Consider the following 17,379-nt stretch of genomic DNA (forward strand, 5'->3'; position numbering starts at 1 on the left):
TGATTGCTTTTGGAAAAGCCTTTCAAGTGAAGTCTTGCTTCTTCTTGTTGATGAAGTCCGAAGTTCACAGTAGAAAGTGCATTTGCCATGTGCGCATACATGCCCAATATATCCATGATAATCATGAAGGCTATTAAAAGCCAATCCATTCTTTCCATGAGTGTCATGAAGGCCAATGAAAGCATCTACTCATTATTTCCATGATAAAACATGAGGGCCAATGAGAACCTAGGGTACATTGAATCATGAAGTGCATTCTCATCAATGAAGGATGCCATAAGTGATGTGAGAGGTCTTACCCATCGCATGAATGGGGAACGGTGGTGTCTAGCTCACTTACATAAATTGAATGGCATAAAGCATATCTAATCATATGAAATTAAATGATCCCCCCTTCATTAAATGTGTGTATGCAATGTAGGATTTGAGAAAGCAATAGACTGGGATGTGTCCTCATCACATGTGGTCAAGGACTGTACGACATGCAATGCCATGTGTAAATTGTGTGCACAAGTAAACCAAAAATAGGTTGATTTGGATGAATGACTACTCACTAAATTAGTAAGGCTAGTTCTCTATTAACAATGAAAAAAATAGGGTGATTTGGAGGCTTTAATTGAAGGTCTTATGATCAAATTGATGCAAAGTAAGCTTATACAAGCGAATAGCAACACCCCAGTTAGAGATTTGCACACTCAATTGCAAGGATTGGCCTCACTAGTCATGGATTAAGCTCTAACTCTGATTAAGAAAAATACAGATTTGGGAGAATTGATAAAATTGCTAAAGGAAAGTAGAAATTGATGAAAGTAGTACTGTAAACCTCTTATTTTAAATGATTGTCACTGGTCCATATCGTCAATTTCTCCAATTTGTCCTTTAGTCAGCTCAAAATTGATGAAATTACAAAAATAAGATTATGTCCATGCTGACCATTATGCACATGATTCTTGAGGTTCATGATAATAACATGGAAGCTTTTAATGCCAATGTCAAAACCCTAAGTGGGTTTGGTCCAATTATTCTTCAATCTTCCAATTTTGGACTTTCCCCAATTTTTGAAGGTGCCCCACAAGGCTTGCTCGAATATGGGCTGGTAGAAAGTTGCATCCATGTCTAATAGACTTCCCTAAAAGAGTTTTGCATTTGGATGTTGGTAGAGGGAGCAATGAGCTAATTAGTGAGGGTATGCTGGCTAGAAATAATAATGATTAGCAAAATGATTAGTATCTAATGAAAGACATGATGAGTGATTAGAAAAGATAATATCATGGTTCAAGGATTTGATACCACTGTTAGGTTTAGGGAGGCTCAAAGTGTGATTACCTTCATGATTTGAACATGATTAACACAATGAGCTGGAGAGAATGAGATTAACGTAAACACAAATTAAGCATGGAATAGACAATAGAGGCAATAATTATGGGAAGCCAGAGTACTTCTTACATTAAGATTAACATAATCACAAAATAAACATGGAATAATGACAACAATAGAGGCAATAATAGTGGGAGGTGAGAGTGTGTAAGGAAACAGGGCACAAAGGAATACAAAACAGATAACAGCAAGGCAAGAGACAATCTAATGGAGAGAAACAAATTTTTCTGATTATAACAGTCTACGTGATCAGATAGCGATGGTGGCTGCTGCTCCATCCGTGCGCTCCTATGAGCTTAGATGGTGATCTGGACCATAGTAGTTAGGAAATGCGTTTCCTATAGGGAAGGAAACTTGGAAACGTTTCCTTGTAAAAAATGTGTTTTTTTCAAGCAAATTTTTTGACTTTTTTTTCCCCAAATCTAACGTCGAAATCTGTGCGACTCTTTTGATAAAGTTTTTTATTTAGTGTCATGTATGGTTTTTTTTTTGTGGCATGGAATGATGGATGATTGGATCATGGATCATGGACAGTGGACTATGGTCTATGAATCATGATCATTTCACATTGATGATGGATGATTATATGGTTTTTGTTATTTGTGATTCAAAGACTGTAGGCTTCAAATTGATGTTTCCATGTATTCTATGCATTTAGTGTTATTTTACATATTTTATACAGTATATATATGAAATTTTGTACATGCAAAAAACCTGCAGGTAGGAAACTTGTAGGAAACTTTGGGCTGATTTTATGAAACGTGCTTGAAACTTTTAGGAAACCCATTTCAAACAACCCCCTAACTACTATGATCCTGACAGATGCTGGATTGAGGTTCTTCTTCAAGTTATTGTATAATACTATGGGTGGGCCTATTTTATAGAACTCTGGGTGCGACCAGCCCGACTAGCCCGGATGTCCGCAGTCTAGATGCCCAACTCGGACGTCCGAACTTGTCAGGGCTGGCTGAGAGGTGGACGTTGAGCTACCTCCCACATCCCTCCTCCGGATCAATGGACAGAAAAGCTTCATCGCTCCCGGGTTCCGACGTAGAAACGGCAACAGCATGTGCGATCTGTGCCGCACCCCCACAATGACGGCCGCCCTTGTCTCTGTCCACCTGCTGGTAGCCTAGGGTTGAGGAGGCCTGCAGATAGAGATACTCAATCTCTCTGTGTTTTGTGCGGGCATGGAATATCGGGTTCTTGGCAATTGCCATGCAACTCTGGTTGTCACACCTCAGCATGGTTGCTTCACTGACTGGAACTCTGATATACCACACAATCCTCCTTAGCCAGACTGCCTCACAAGCTGCAAAACACGATGCCTTGTACTCCGCTTCTATTGAAGAAATGCCACTATTGGTTGCTTCTTACTGATCCATGAGGTCACTCCAAATCCCAATGAGAAGCAATATCCGGAAACTGACTTCCTGGAATCACAATCTCTCGCCCGGTCCGAGTCGCAATAACCTTCTAAGGACTCGCCCGATCTGTAGGCGATGCCATACTCTAGAGTACCTTTCAGATGCTTCAGCATCCGCATGCCTGTCCACCATCTGGGTGCTTGTTTGAGAACCGGCTCAACAAAACAGCTCATATCCGGTATAGATTGCCGCATTGAACTGCCTTTCCGACTTCCTTGCCAAGTCCATCAACGATCACTGCTCCAGTCTTCTTGAAGCGCACCTCCAAGTCGTAATCAGTTATTGCAACAACTAACAGCAAGTTTCTCTTGATTTGTGGTACCAGCAACACATCTAACAGCTCTTTAGCTATACCATCTTTGGCCAAGAAAGAAATTGTACCTCTGCCTTCTATGGGACATTTTGCATTGTTGCCGACCATCATAGTGATGGGTTCTCCGAGAGGCTTTAGAGAGCTGTACCAGTCCCTCTTACTGGTCATGTAGCGGGTGGCTCCACTGTCAAGCAGCCATGAGTCATTGCTTGTTGGAGTTTGAGCCAAGGACCAACTTTCCTCTTTGGCAACCCACAGCTTCATCCCACTGGTCTTCAGCAGTGTTGACTGATTCTTTACCTTTGGAAGACGATTTGGCAATGCCCTTCTCATCCTCCTCCTTTCTGCAATCTCTTGCCATGTAACCGCTCTTGTCGCAGTAGTGGCACTGGCCCTGAATCTTTCCATGCTTCTGCTGTAACCAGGCCATCATACAAGCTTGAATGGAAAAATTCGGATACATCTCCTAGCCAAATCCTCACTAGTCTTTGCTATCCCGACCATTGCTATCTGATCACGCAGATTCTTGATCCTTATGATGATACCCCAGCTGCTTCTCCGTCGGAAAGCTTTTCAGCTGCAAGCTGATTCTCCAGGTTTTGAATCCTGGTTTGATTCTGTGTCTCATACTAACTTCTCAGTATGTTCTAGGCCTCACTCAGCTTGGAAGTAGGCTGAATCAGAGTCAAGATAGAATCAAATGCACTGGTCAAAATAGCACAGAGAGCATCTGTGTTTCTCCGCCCCTATGCCCCAAGAATAGCTGCATCAGGTGGAATAAGGCTATCTGAGTCATTTGGGTCAAGTGTCAGGATTGGTTCTGCATCCACTCCCAAAACCGTATCCACGAGATCATATGAATCCAGGATGGTGCTTTTGAACTTCTCCTCATTTGGGGGCCTTACAACTCGGACATCCAAACTTGTTGGGGCTAACTGAGAGGTGGACGTTGAGCTACCTCCAACAGAGTGTGTACTTCTTGCATTAATATTGAGCCATTATACACTCCAAATCTCCTTGATTCTCTCACTGAAAGTCAAAGATGGAGGCTACATTCCCTCAAATCTACGATCTTGATTGATGCTCATGCTCACTTGCAAATGGTGGATTTACCTGGTAATAATCTTGGCATTTACATGGCCAATTATGAGGATTACTAACATTAGAATATCACTCAAGGATTTATGCCCCATGTAACTCATAAAGCTAGGCCAAATAGCCATAGATGAAAGTTGTTCTTTTAACAAGGGACAATTGCACATTCCAAGTCTAGTTTTGGAGAAAGATGCCTAGAAAGGTCATGGTGAATGTTGTTCTTTTAACAAGATTCCAAGTCTAGTTTTGGGGATAGTCCTACCTATAGAGAAAGATGCCTAGAGAAGACATGCAGCGAGAACCCCAAATAGCAGACCTGAGCCCTCCAAAAGGACTAAAGAGCACCGAGAAGAGCTATAAGAAATGGAAATTCCCACTGCCAATCAAATAAAAGGCCCACCATTAGTTGGCACTAGTGAGGGTATGCCTAATGAGGGAAGTGTGGAGCATGAGACTTCATAGGAGTGTGGTTTGGAGCTTTGTGCAGCCCTGTCAAATAGATGCATAGTTTTGTCTTGAGGCACATTTTAATGAACTTACTACGCAATATGTCGAAACTGAATGAGCCTTAATGCATAGTGCCCGAGAGAATTATGTCTTCTTGAGAGAAATGATGGCAGTATAGTTGCTGGGTTGGTAGACTTAGTCAACGCAATGGGAAGCCATAAGCCATCTCAGAAGACACAAGCACATACACTCCTAGACAAAGATGGGCGCAAATATGATGCCACAAGATCCCCAAATTCCATTCCACTGAGAAGAAGAGACAAGGGCTAAAAGATTGTAATATAGGAGCTAGAGTTGCCCATTCATATGTGGAATATCCTCTACCCAAGCTATGATGGCCACTCTCAGTGTGCACAAGTTCGCAATAACCAGTTCATGGGCATCAAGGATAAAATAGTGCTCTCCAAGCCCAATAGGGAAAATAACACCAATGATGACCTAGAAGAATGGCTCAACTATCACAAATACGGGAGTGTGTACACAGAAAATCCTATCCCATGCATAACATCATGGCATAATACATAGGCATCTAACAATTCATAATCATGCTTTGAAACCACTGAAACAGCAATATGAGAAACCTACACAGGACAGCACTAGGGACTGAAGTTGGGCCAGTCCCCCCCTAGGTATCTTTATTACCAACAGAGTGTTCCACTACAAGAGAATGGGTGCCAGAGAGTAAACACTCTACAGACTAGCACCAGATACATCCAGAATATGATGAAAACAAATAAAACAGTTGCTTGAGACCTCAATCTCAAGCTTCCAAGAGTTCCTCGCGCACAGCCATACTCTGTGCGTGATCACACCCTCTAGCATTAGTGCTTTCCCGAATAACCAGCCATGAAAACCCTAGCTCTGGCCACCCAAAGGTTCCACCCTTAGAGCCACAGGCTTCACGGAGGTTTAGATATTGTTTGCCTTTGAATTTGTCGCAAAGAACCTTGCTGAATTTGACTGAACAGCACTGTTTTCAGCCCTCAAACATGCTGTACAGTTCACCCCAAGAGATGAGATGGTTGCCCTGCTGTTGGCCTTGAACCCAAAGTCTTTGGAGCACCAAACACAGCCATGAAACCTGTTGTACAGCAGTCGACCAGCCCTGCAGGGGAGCCAGAAGTAGTCGCCTGCTTCAAGGGAGCGAGAGAGAGAGAGAGAAGAATCGCTTCTATCTGTAGTAGCTAGGGAAGCAAGCAATCAGCTATATATCAGCCCTGGAAGGAGTAGACCAGCCCTGGAGAGTTGTTGTGCATGCCAAACTGACACCTTTCCTCAAACCCTAGGGTGTTCCACTCCAAAAACAAATGGAAAGGGGGCACCTAGCTGCTTTTGGCTTCACCACCTCCCAGAATAGCAACTCGTGGAGCTATTATTGCATGACGGGCTGCCCACTTTGAGTAATAGCCAAGTTTCATTCAAAATTGGTCCACTTGATGTGAACACTTTATAAACTGTCCGCCCAAACTTAAGTGTATGTGAACACTTTATAATTTGTCCGCCCAAAATAAACTTTAGTATAATAAAATATAAGCTGTAAATTGAGTTTAGGGTCACTTACCACCTGCAAAACACATAAGACCATTGCCTCAGTCCCAAACATGTGTGCACACACGCGTCCACAGGATTTCCAGGCGTCTCCGGAGCCCATGGACAATCACAAGCGGAAATACCAGGCATTGTCCAGGCAACTAAGACAAGTCATTCATGCATGTCGAAACACACACAAATGCTTTATGCATAATATTCTGGATTCCATCTCCCAACTTGTTTATCTTGTACAGAACCCATCTCGGGCACCGCCTATTCAGGTATAAGGAATACTCACCCTACACGTGGGGTCCCCCCGTTGGCACTACAGGCCACCTATTTGGCTTTTCCCCCCTCCTATTGTATGATATAGCCTCTCAGTTCTTTGTACTGATTCTTGTATTTTTCAGTACCTAGGGAGAGTCTCCCTGGCTGCCTTGCTTTGTTCTCTGCTCTGTTTTCTTATGAGCAAAGAGGATCTTTTGTAGCCCTACGGGCATTTTTATATAACTAATGAAAGGATCTTTTCTCGGGAAAAAAAAAAAAAAAAAGGTATAAGGAATACTCATCAGGGTGTCCACCTTTCCATGAGAATTCATCAGCATGCCAGGAACTCTATGATAGAATGCACAGTGGAAGAAGGGAAAGTGGAAACACAAGAGAGAGAAAGATGGAGAGGAAACACAAGTGTAAACCTGCTCTCAATATCATCAACCAAGAATACATATCCCGATCAAGAGGAGAGAAGGCCTCGTATGTAGGGGACTGCAACAAATAGTGCTAAGCAATGAATATGAGGGAGGGTAGACCCGGCTATATATATGCCCATGTAGAGGCAGCCGACTAGGTCTACACGACTAGGATAAATCCTCCACGACTAGGATAAATATCCAAGACTCCATAAAATGGAGATAAAATATGGAAAAAATATGTCAGGGGTGACCAGCCCCTCAAGCAAACATGGTCAGTCCTAGAGGCTAAAATAGGACACCAAACAGGAAGCCAGCAATAAGGAGATGATGTCTAACACCCCCTCTCAGCACCGGATGCTAGAGTGAACTCCAAGAAGCCAGAGACGCCGTCCTCGATCAAAGATGAAAGACTGTAGAAACAAGTACCAAGAAAGGTCCACAAGCAATCTTGTCAACAACTCAAGAAACAGAACAAGCTGCCAAGTACAGTGCTCCTCTAGAAGAAAACAACCATGTAGACTACGATGTGCTCCTCCAAATAATGGTTCCAAACCCGAGTGTAAGAACACTCCCCGAAGTCGAATGTCGTGTTTCCAGCCCAGAGAAGGTATATAAAATCTCAAAACCAATCAAGATCAGATCCTGTAGATAATCAATCATGGGAGAAGCAAACTGCTCCTCACTGGAACCCTCAAAAGAAATAGAGTCAATCTGCTCCAACTATATACCAAGAGTAGCCAAATGCTATACCAAAGCATCCTCTGAAAAGGTCGGCATCGCAAGATGTAAAGACTGTAGAAAAGATGGGGTTGATTTGCTCAAACTCCGTACCATGAGTTGCCCAATGCTGTACATAAGCACACTCCACTGAGGTGGGCATCGCCAAATGAAAGGACTCCACATCCCCCTCTCAAAAAAGATGCCATCGGACTGGTACAAGCCCAACCTGATTCTGATCCAAATCCAAAAAACTGTGGAAGTACCACTATGCCCTAGGCCCGGTTAGCAACCACATATCCAAAGCATCCCATCGGGTCCAAAAAACCATCCTCCAAAACAACAAACTTGCATATCGCATCAAACAAAATGCAGAACGGGCAGGGGAAGGGGAAGGGACATCCTCAGAAGCATCACCAAGAGAGGCAAAGGTAGACTCTTCACAATGAGGAAGGGAAGTAGGAATATCAACTGCAGTGATAACAAGATCCCAAGAATCAGCAACAAACAAGTGATCCATGTGAACAGACAAAATAAACTCTGCTCAAGATCTCTGAAAAGATCACTACTCTCCTCCAAAATCTGTAAACTCTTGTCACAGAAGAAAGTCTCCACAGATACAAAACAACTCCCGAAATTGATCCTTAAGTGAAGAAGCTAGAGATGGGCCCCCTCTAAGAGTAGAAAACTCCTTTGGGAAGCAAAAAAAAACATAGCTAAACACTGTTGTCTAGCAAAAAACAGCACTACACCGCCAACAGAAGGCAAACAACATGAAGAAACTCGGAAACCGTGTAGGCCACGAACAAAACACAAGTATAGATGCTCCAAAATCAGCAAAACGTTGACTGAAATCAGAAATTCAGTATCCTCCTCAAGTACCAAACTGCCTCCAAAGCCACAATCCAAACAAAACCCCCTCTGCAAGTGATCTGTGTCTACTAGAGAAGAAAACGCAGCCAAACGAGAGGCTACAAACCTGAAAATTCAGGCCAACCAGTGTCCACACCTCCTATGAGGAAAAACGCTGAAGAGAAGGTACCTTCGGGTCCAACGGGAGGAGCCCAGGTGAAGGTAGAGCTACCAGCAAGATCTGTTCAAAAAAACGCAGCAACAAGGGCTGGAATTCTGAAAATGCAGAGGTAAAAGGGGATGTAGAACGGGCTGAATCTGGAAACGCAAAAGAGATTTGGTACACCCAAGTCCTCAGATCAGCAAACAGCATAAGAAGAAACAACCTATAATAAAAATGCAGCAAAGATGCTGCTCTGTCCTGTACAAAACAGGCCGCCAAACACTACAAGGAGGGGTAGATGCTGAAAACGCTGCAAATCTGCAGTAGGAAACACCTGTAGAAGAAAACGCGGCAAACTAGGTGCTGCTGCCCTGAAAACAGTGCAGCCGACAAGTGAAGGGGGGTTCTTAGAAGGTCAAAACCTGATATGGATGACCACGGCCTGCAGAGAAAAAACGCTTGGAAGAAGCCAACCGACGAGTAGCAACCCGAGAGAAAAAAATGCAGATCTGTCCATCTGCAGAAAAACGTAGCCAGGAGGGAGAGGAGGGAGCATCCAACACTGTTCTTCACCGACGCTCTGATACCATGATAGAATGCACATGGAATAAGGGAAAGTGGAAACACAGGAGAGAGAGTGAGAGAGAGAAAGAAAGAAAGATATATTAAGCGTCTACTAAAGACCCAATGGGCCTATGAGACCAAAGTGATACAATAATGTCCATGGCATATCTCATCATGGAATGGAAAATAAAACAGAAAGAAAACATAAACATAGCTATCTCACTGGGGTGATACAAAAATGTCCATGGAAACTCATCATGGAATACTAAGAACATAGAAACATGAGAGAGAGACCACTCTCCAAAATATCAAGCATGGGGCTGGTGAGTATGGCCGAGAGGTCTCCCTCAGCTATGTCACGTGGAAAGGTAGCTCGATGGCGGTGGAGCATTTCCTGGATCTGGAACTGATGGGGTGATCGTGGCCAACCCGGGGGGGGCGGGGGGGGGGGGGGGGTGTGGGGGGCACGCTGGAGTGCACAGGCTTGGTCCGAGGTAACTCCTCTCGAGCGAAGTAGGTCCAGAGCAGCTCGTGGACGGTCCACAAGATCCACTATGTCGGTGTCCTCCACCTCTTGGGTCCGGAGGAAATTGGGGATGGTTGGTTGGCGGGCGGGGTGGCTGGGGCCGAGGCTCTCTCAAGGTGTCCCTATGTCTGCGGAGCTCAAGCCGGAAGAGGCCCAGGCAATGCTGGTCCTGGAAGTCAATGATCCTGGAGAGTGGACCGAATCCCTCACAAAATAGACAATGAAACCTCCCGCGGATCTCATAGTATACTGGGCAGTGACATATGTAATGCTCCTCCGTCTCAACCTCTGTGTGGCAGAGTCGGCAGATCCTCTCCTCTCTGGCATGGCATGGGACATGTGAACACTCAAATAGCCCGGTTGCTGGATGAATCCATCCTCAGTGAGTGTGAGGAAGTAATTTCTATAGAAGTGCATCTTCGTGGGGAGCTCCGGAGGTGTGATCCATGTGCACTGTGTAGAGGCTGAGAAGATCTAACCAGATAACTCAATTGGTATCCTCGTGAGATAGCCGGAGAAAAGGGGAGTCCAAACTGTATTGAAGGAGGGGTAGGCAGTCCATGCAGAGCCCATATACTAAGAACCAAGTGGAAACTAGTGCATACCATACTCCCTCCAGAGTCCCCCTCAAGTGCTAGCTATCTGGAGGACTCCAGGGCAAGCCTCGGGTACCTATGGGGATCCATGTTACTGATGCGATGGAGGGATGTGACTGTCTGCAAGAGTGCATCCACTACCATCGAGGCTGTAGCAAACTCTGCCTGGATAATCTGGTGTGGGACTGATGGTTTGCTGCGGATCATACGGGAGAACATCATGACCTGGGGCCTCTCAACTCGCTGCCAATCCTCATCGGATAAATCTGGCCCCCAGAAGGCTGCTCCATACATCAAGGCTGGTGTGACAAGGGTGTCAAAAAGCCAGCCCTTCGGCCTAGGCTCCTGGAAATGTGAACAGCGGAGAGAGAGAGATGGAGAGGACACACAGGTGTAAAGTTTCTCTCAATATCATCAAACAAGAATACATGTCCTGAGCAAGGGGGGAGAAGGCCTCGTATGTGAGGGACTACAGCAAATAGTGCTAAGCAATGAATATGAGGGAGGGTAGACCCCGGGTATATATATGCCCATGTAGAGGTAGCCAACTAGGTCTACACGACTAGGATACATATCCAAGACTCCATAAAATGGGGATAAAATATGGGAAAAATATGTGAGGGGTGGTCAGCCCCTCAAGCTAACATGGTCAGCCCTAGAGGCTAAAATAGGACACCAAACAAGAAGCCAGCAACAAGGAGATGATGTCTAACACTCTCACTAGGGTATCTACCCTTCTATGAAGCCCTTCCACGTGTAATAAGCCATGCCAGGAACTCACACTAGGATATCAATCCTTCCATGGAGCCCTTCCACATGTAACAAATCATGCCAGGAGCTCACACCAAGATCTCAATCCTTCCATGGAGTCCTTCCACATGTAACAAACCATGCCATGAGCTCACACCAAGATCTCAATCCTTCCATGGAGTCCTTCCACATGTAACAAACCATGCCAGGAGCTCACACCAAGATCTCAATCCCTTCATGAAGTCCTTCCGCATGTGTATAGTCAGAATATGACATTCTCTCCAGCTTCTTTTCAGCTGTCCGCAACTGAAAAGCGGCCAAATAAACCTGTAGAAGATGCGGATAATCCTTGAGTAGTCTTCATCTACCCATTTCGTATCCAAAGCAGGGTAGTTCTTAAACTTCACAAGGAACTGCAGAGATAAGTCTACCACCAACAGCTCTCCATTCCTTATGAAACACAATCTGTTCCAGTTGAAACACTTCTTCAAGCTCATCAATTTCGGGTTAGTCCTCAATAACCGGCTCAAGTGGCTCAGGACCCACATATTTCTTGAGGAGGCTAACATGAAAAGCATTATGTATGCGCCAGTGCTCAGGCAAAGCAAGCCTGAAAGCTACCTCATTAATCCGTACCAACAGTTGGAATGGCCCATAGTACCTGGGAGACAACTTTGGATACTTGCCTTCCTTGCCAGGTTGCTTCCGAAGGTGTGCTTTCTCAAACTTGAGAAGTGCCCAATCACCCTCTTTGAAATCCACATGTCTGCGATGTTTATCTGCAGCTTTCTTATGTTTTTCCTGATTTCTTTGTATGGCTGTCTGTCACCAGCCTCGACATTTCCCAATATGAAAGGGGTCTCGTGGACTCCAAGATGTCTAAATATTTGGTAAGTACAAGCTTTGGGAATGGGGGATTATCCTAGGATACAAAGGACCACACTCCTAAAATTTATGAGAGTTGCTATTTTTGGCCCAACTCCGATGGAAATTCTGTTCGCGTCATTAGATCTGGAATTGAGCAGATACCAATAGTTGGCAAAGTGCCTATGACAGAATGTCTACCAGTTGGGATATTTTTAGAGATAAAGTTTATGGAAGGACCCATCTCTTAGATTGGGACATGTGGCAAGAAAGTGGATCAAAGTGAGACAAGTGGCCTCACACTTGTCACTCCAGCTATTGTGTGGCTCTCCACTTGTCATCATAGCCTTCTCTTTCCATTTTCACTCATGGGAGGCCGAAATCTATAAATTGGAGCCCTCTCACTTCATTAATGGAGGCTCTCTTGCTGCACACTAGCCTCTACCACCGTTACAGGCTGCCCTAAAGATGGCTACTCTCTTCTCTCTCTCTCTAAGGCTGCCCATGAAGAATACCGGCTGTTGGGGACTGTTTTGGAGGCTTCCATCGCGAGGAAATACTGAAGACAAGGGTATTTAATCATTTGTTATGATTTCTAGCCATTGTACTTATTGTACCAGCCCTTGTACCTACTGTACCAGCCACTGTACTGGCTGTACCAGTCCTTGTACTTGTTGTACTTGCTATACCAACCATTGTACCGGTTGTACCAACCATTGTACTTATTGTACCAATCATTGTACCTACATTTGTACTTGATGTACTTGCCACTGTACCGACTGTACCAACCACTGTACCTACTGTGCCAGCCACTGTACCTGTTGTACCGGCTGAATGGAGAGTTGTACTTGCTGTACCAACTCTATTGCATGAAGACCCGTGGTTTTTGGGGAAGAATCAGTACCCACACGGAGGTATATGGATTATATTGTTAGTTCAGCATTTCTACAGCCTGTGTTCCAGCTTGGTAGCCTCGTGTTGGGTTGTGTTATGGCATTTGTATATAGATAATCCGTCATCTCCCGTGGGAAGAGTAAGGCCCTCAAAGCTTGTACATGATATTATTCTCCTTGGGTAATAAAATACTCCAAGGGGGGGGGGGGGGAGTCGGCCCATTCCAGCCTCTATGCGGTGTCACATGTGCAAGCTCCATTTTCAGCATTTATGGATGTTTTGTCTAGCTTTTATGTTTAAATGTTTTAATATGCATCGATGGTATCAACAAGTGCGTCAAAGGCCCTAGTCCCCCGAGCACTCACCGCAAGTTACACTGTCCGTACCTCTGAGAAAGTTGTATCCAGATCTCTAACACACTCATCCACAACAAAGATTTCATCCTTTGTGTACGAAGGATAGGTAGAAGCACCACCCTGCCATAAACAATCACAAAGGGTGCTTTCCTAGTGGTTATACACAAACTCCACAAGAGGCAAGTACTTCTCCCAATCTAATATAGCCTTGGGCATACCATGGTGATTGAAAATTTGGGCCAAGAATATTCTCGCCATGTGCTCAGGCTTAATATTCTTTCCCACAAGAATGAAATGAGCCTGCTTGCTAAACATGTCAATGATGGTCCATATGGCATCATTTCCCTGCTACATTTTAGACAAATCCATGATAAAATCCATGGCGATGGAGTCCCATGGCTGATCCGGAATAGGCAACGGTTCAAGCAAACCGGATACCTTATGCCTATCCAACCTCGCTTTCTAGCAAACTATACATTCGCGCACATAAACATTTGTCTTTGCGCATGCTTGGCCAAAAAAAGTACTTCTCCAAAGCCTGTGTAGTGGCAAGAATTCCTCTATGTCTTGCATGCGGCGGTTCATGGCATTCATCCATCATCCTAACCCATAAATCCTTATGCACACACGAGTGATTTTGCATCATCAAATATCCATCCCATATGCAATAGTTCGGGGCTGAAATGCCGTGCTATAAATCAGCCCATACAAGCTGAAAATCATAATCCGTATCATACGAATTTCGCATATCGGAAAGATCCTGATGATAGGCAACAATGATAGCATGCACCTGTGACCTTCTAGAAAGAGCATCTACCACTACATTCTTTTACCAGGTGTATGCAAAATCTGAAACTAAAACATAGAGAGAAATTTTGCCCATCTCATATGCTTCTCTGATAATTTAGTTTGCGTCAAAAAGTACCGCAAACTCTGGTGATCCGTTTTGACAACATATTCAACCCCAAGAAGATAATGCTTCCATACAATAAGGGGCATGCATGAATCACTGCCAATAAGTGAAGCTCTGCATGTTGAAGATGCTTGCTTTCAAAAGCTATGGCATGACCTTCATGATTCAGAACAGCTCCACTGCTGTCTCCACATGCATCACACTCAATTGAAAAGGGTTTATGTAAATCCGGAATAATCAATATCGGTCCTGATATGATATAAGCTTTCAGCTTATGGAAAGCTTCCTTCTCTACATCATTCCACTTAAAGACAGCTTTCTTCTTAGTGAGATCATGAACCTTGATTGTAGAGAACATCTATCGATAAGAACACCCGCACACACCTTCCTCAAGCACAGCCAGTTCTCCTCCCAATTCAATGAATCGTCTCCCACTTTAATCCCCCCAGCCTCGTCCATTCCCCATCACTTGCTTCTCTCTTTCTGACGAATGCCATCCCCCATATCAAAAAACCCCCTTTACACCTGTATTGCGCCGCCCAGGAACCACGTCCATTTCCTGTTCTTTCTTTTTTTAGCCTTTCTCCCCCTTTTTCTGATTCCGGCCTCCTCCTCCACCAGAAGACTCTGAATCATCTACGTGCATGGCCAGTTGCCACCTCCACCTTCCTGAAGCTCTCTCTTCAGCCGCCACGTGCATAAATAGCATTTCCCCAAAAGTATGTTAACTCCTCCATACGTAACCCTTTACATTTTTTGGAAAAAAAAAGACCATTTACTCTCCTTTCATGTCGCTTCCCATCTAAATCTTCCAACTGGTAGGAACCATTTGTAAACTTCTCTCTTACCTTGAAAGAGCCTTCCCATTTGGTAACAAATCTAGTCTTGAAAGTGTGATCCAATTGACTATTGTATCTCAGAACCAAATCACCAACTTTGATGTCTTTATCTTTGAACCTTCTATTCACTCTTTCCAGGTTTCTCTCCTGAACTCTAGCATAGTGCTCCCCAAGCCTACCAAGGCCATGGTGCCGGGCTGAGGAGACATGAGAAGGGTGAGACCCTTGCTGCTTTCAGCTTATCCAACTGAGCCTCTTGCATATCCAGCAAACGGAGTTCATACATTTGATTTGTTTTTCCTTCCAGCTTAATAAGCATCTGTAAGGTAGGAATTTCCACCTCCAATGGCAACACCGCTTCCTTCCCATAAATCAAGTGGTAAGGAGAGACTTGAGTACCCTCTTTTACTGCAGTTCTATAGGCCCAAAGAGCCCCTGGTAATGCCAAATCCCAACTTTTTTCATGTGTTCTCATCATCTTTCCAATAATTCCGGTGAGCTCACCATTAAAGTACTCATTCCTTGCATTGCATTGTGGATAATGTGGAGTAGTGTACCTGTGTTTAATCTTAAGCTTCTCACATAGTAGATCCAACAACTCACTTCTGAATCCTGGTCCATTGTCTGATACTATCTCCAAAGGCATACCATATCTACAGCAGATCTCCTCATGAACAAACTTGCAAACTGTTTTTTTGTTTACAGCCTTCACTGGCTTTGCTTCTCCCCACCTTGAAAGATAATCTACAGCCGTTAAGATGTAAGCATTCCCTCTGCCTGTCATAGGCAAAGGACCTACAGCATCTATCCCCCATTTTTCAAAAATATTGAAAGCAAGAATAATATTCCTTAGTTCCGGCAAAAGTATTCTCTTACCCATCTCTTGACACTGATGACAGGTCCTGCACCAATGCCTCACATCCCTCTGTAAGGATGGCCAAATATATCCTTCAGATAAAAATTTTCTAAGCATAGTCTTAAATGCAAAATGCCCACCACATACACCTTCATGATTAAACTCCAAGATGTGCAATATCTCATCCTGCCAGGGCACTCTCCTTAAAATCATATCACTTCCTTGCATATATAACACATCACCAATTAGCCGATATGGCTGGCATGCTTTGACAAACCTGTATTTCTGATGCTTGGGAACTTCAGGGGGAACCTCACCTATAATTAAAAAACTCTCTTCCTTACATAACCAGCCCCTTCCTCTGTACAGTGGCTCCTTAACTTCCACAGCATTCAATTCCATGTCGATCCCTCCTTGTGCTGCATCATGTGCTTCCTGATTCTGATTCCTTTCTGTATGACTCACAAACCATGCTTCAAGCTGACTTAGTAATCTCTTCACTGCATATAACCAAGTCTTCAGGTGTGAGTGCTTTGTCTTCCAGATGCCTAAAATCTGTTTAATAACCAGCAATGCATCACCCTTGATATTCAACCTCCTCACATTCATAGGCAGTTTTTTAATCCTTTACTCAGAGCACCATACTCAGCCTCATTATTACTAGTTACTTTGAGAGTGAAACCCTTCTTTTTGATCTTCCTTCCATCAGGATCAAAAATCACAATGCCTCCAGGCTCCGGTAGCCTAATTTGAGCTCCTTCTATAAGACCCGTCAAACAACATAGTGTGTGCATTCTCCAATGCTTTCTCCTCAATCTTACTGAGTTTCTCTTCCACAGACTTTACTAAAACAGGGCCATCCTTGTATGTAAGCAAATCAGCCAAAGAAGCTCGGGTAGAACCTTCCACCAAAAAGGTAAATGAGTACTCCTGTAACTCAGCTACCCATTTTATCAATCCCTTTGAAAGATTAGAATTGTTTATCAATTCCGGAAGTAAAGTACAGCTTGTCATAACAACAAAAGGATGAGGTAGTAAATAAGACCTCAATCTCCTGCAAGCATACACCAAGCTAGCTAGTACTATCTGAGCATCTGTATAGCTTCTCTCTGCATCATTCTTTAACCTGCTCACATAATACACAGGCCTCATGTAACCTGAATTATTCCCTTGCTGCAGCAAAATGGCTCCAATTGCATCAGGTCCTACTGAAGGATTTAAATAAAAAAAATTTGAGAAATCTGGAGTTTTTACACTGGATACACTTCCCAACAACTCCTTAAAAGCCTCAAACACTTCATCGCATTCTCTTGACCACTGAAAGGACACCTTCCTTGTCATCTTTTGTAGAGGATATAGAACCTGAGAAAGCATAGGGATGAATCTAGAAAGGTATTTAGTCTTTTGTAAAAAGATATGCAGCTGTCTAAGATCTCCAGGAGGGAGCAGCAACACCAATGCCTTCACTTTGTCTGGATCCGGCTCTATCCCATTTTCAGAAATGATATGCCCCAGAATCTTGATGCTAGATCTTGCCAGAAAGCATTT

This window comes from Cibotium barometz, chromosome 15, assembly GCF_041138505.1.
Source record: "Cibotium barometz isolate CiBa-2024 chromosome 15, ASM4113850v1, whole genome shotgun sequence".
Lineage (NCBI taxonomy): Eukaryota > Viridiplantae > Streptophyta > Polypodiopsida > Cyatheales > Cibotiaceae > Cibotium > Cibotium barometz.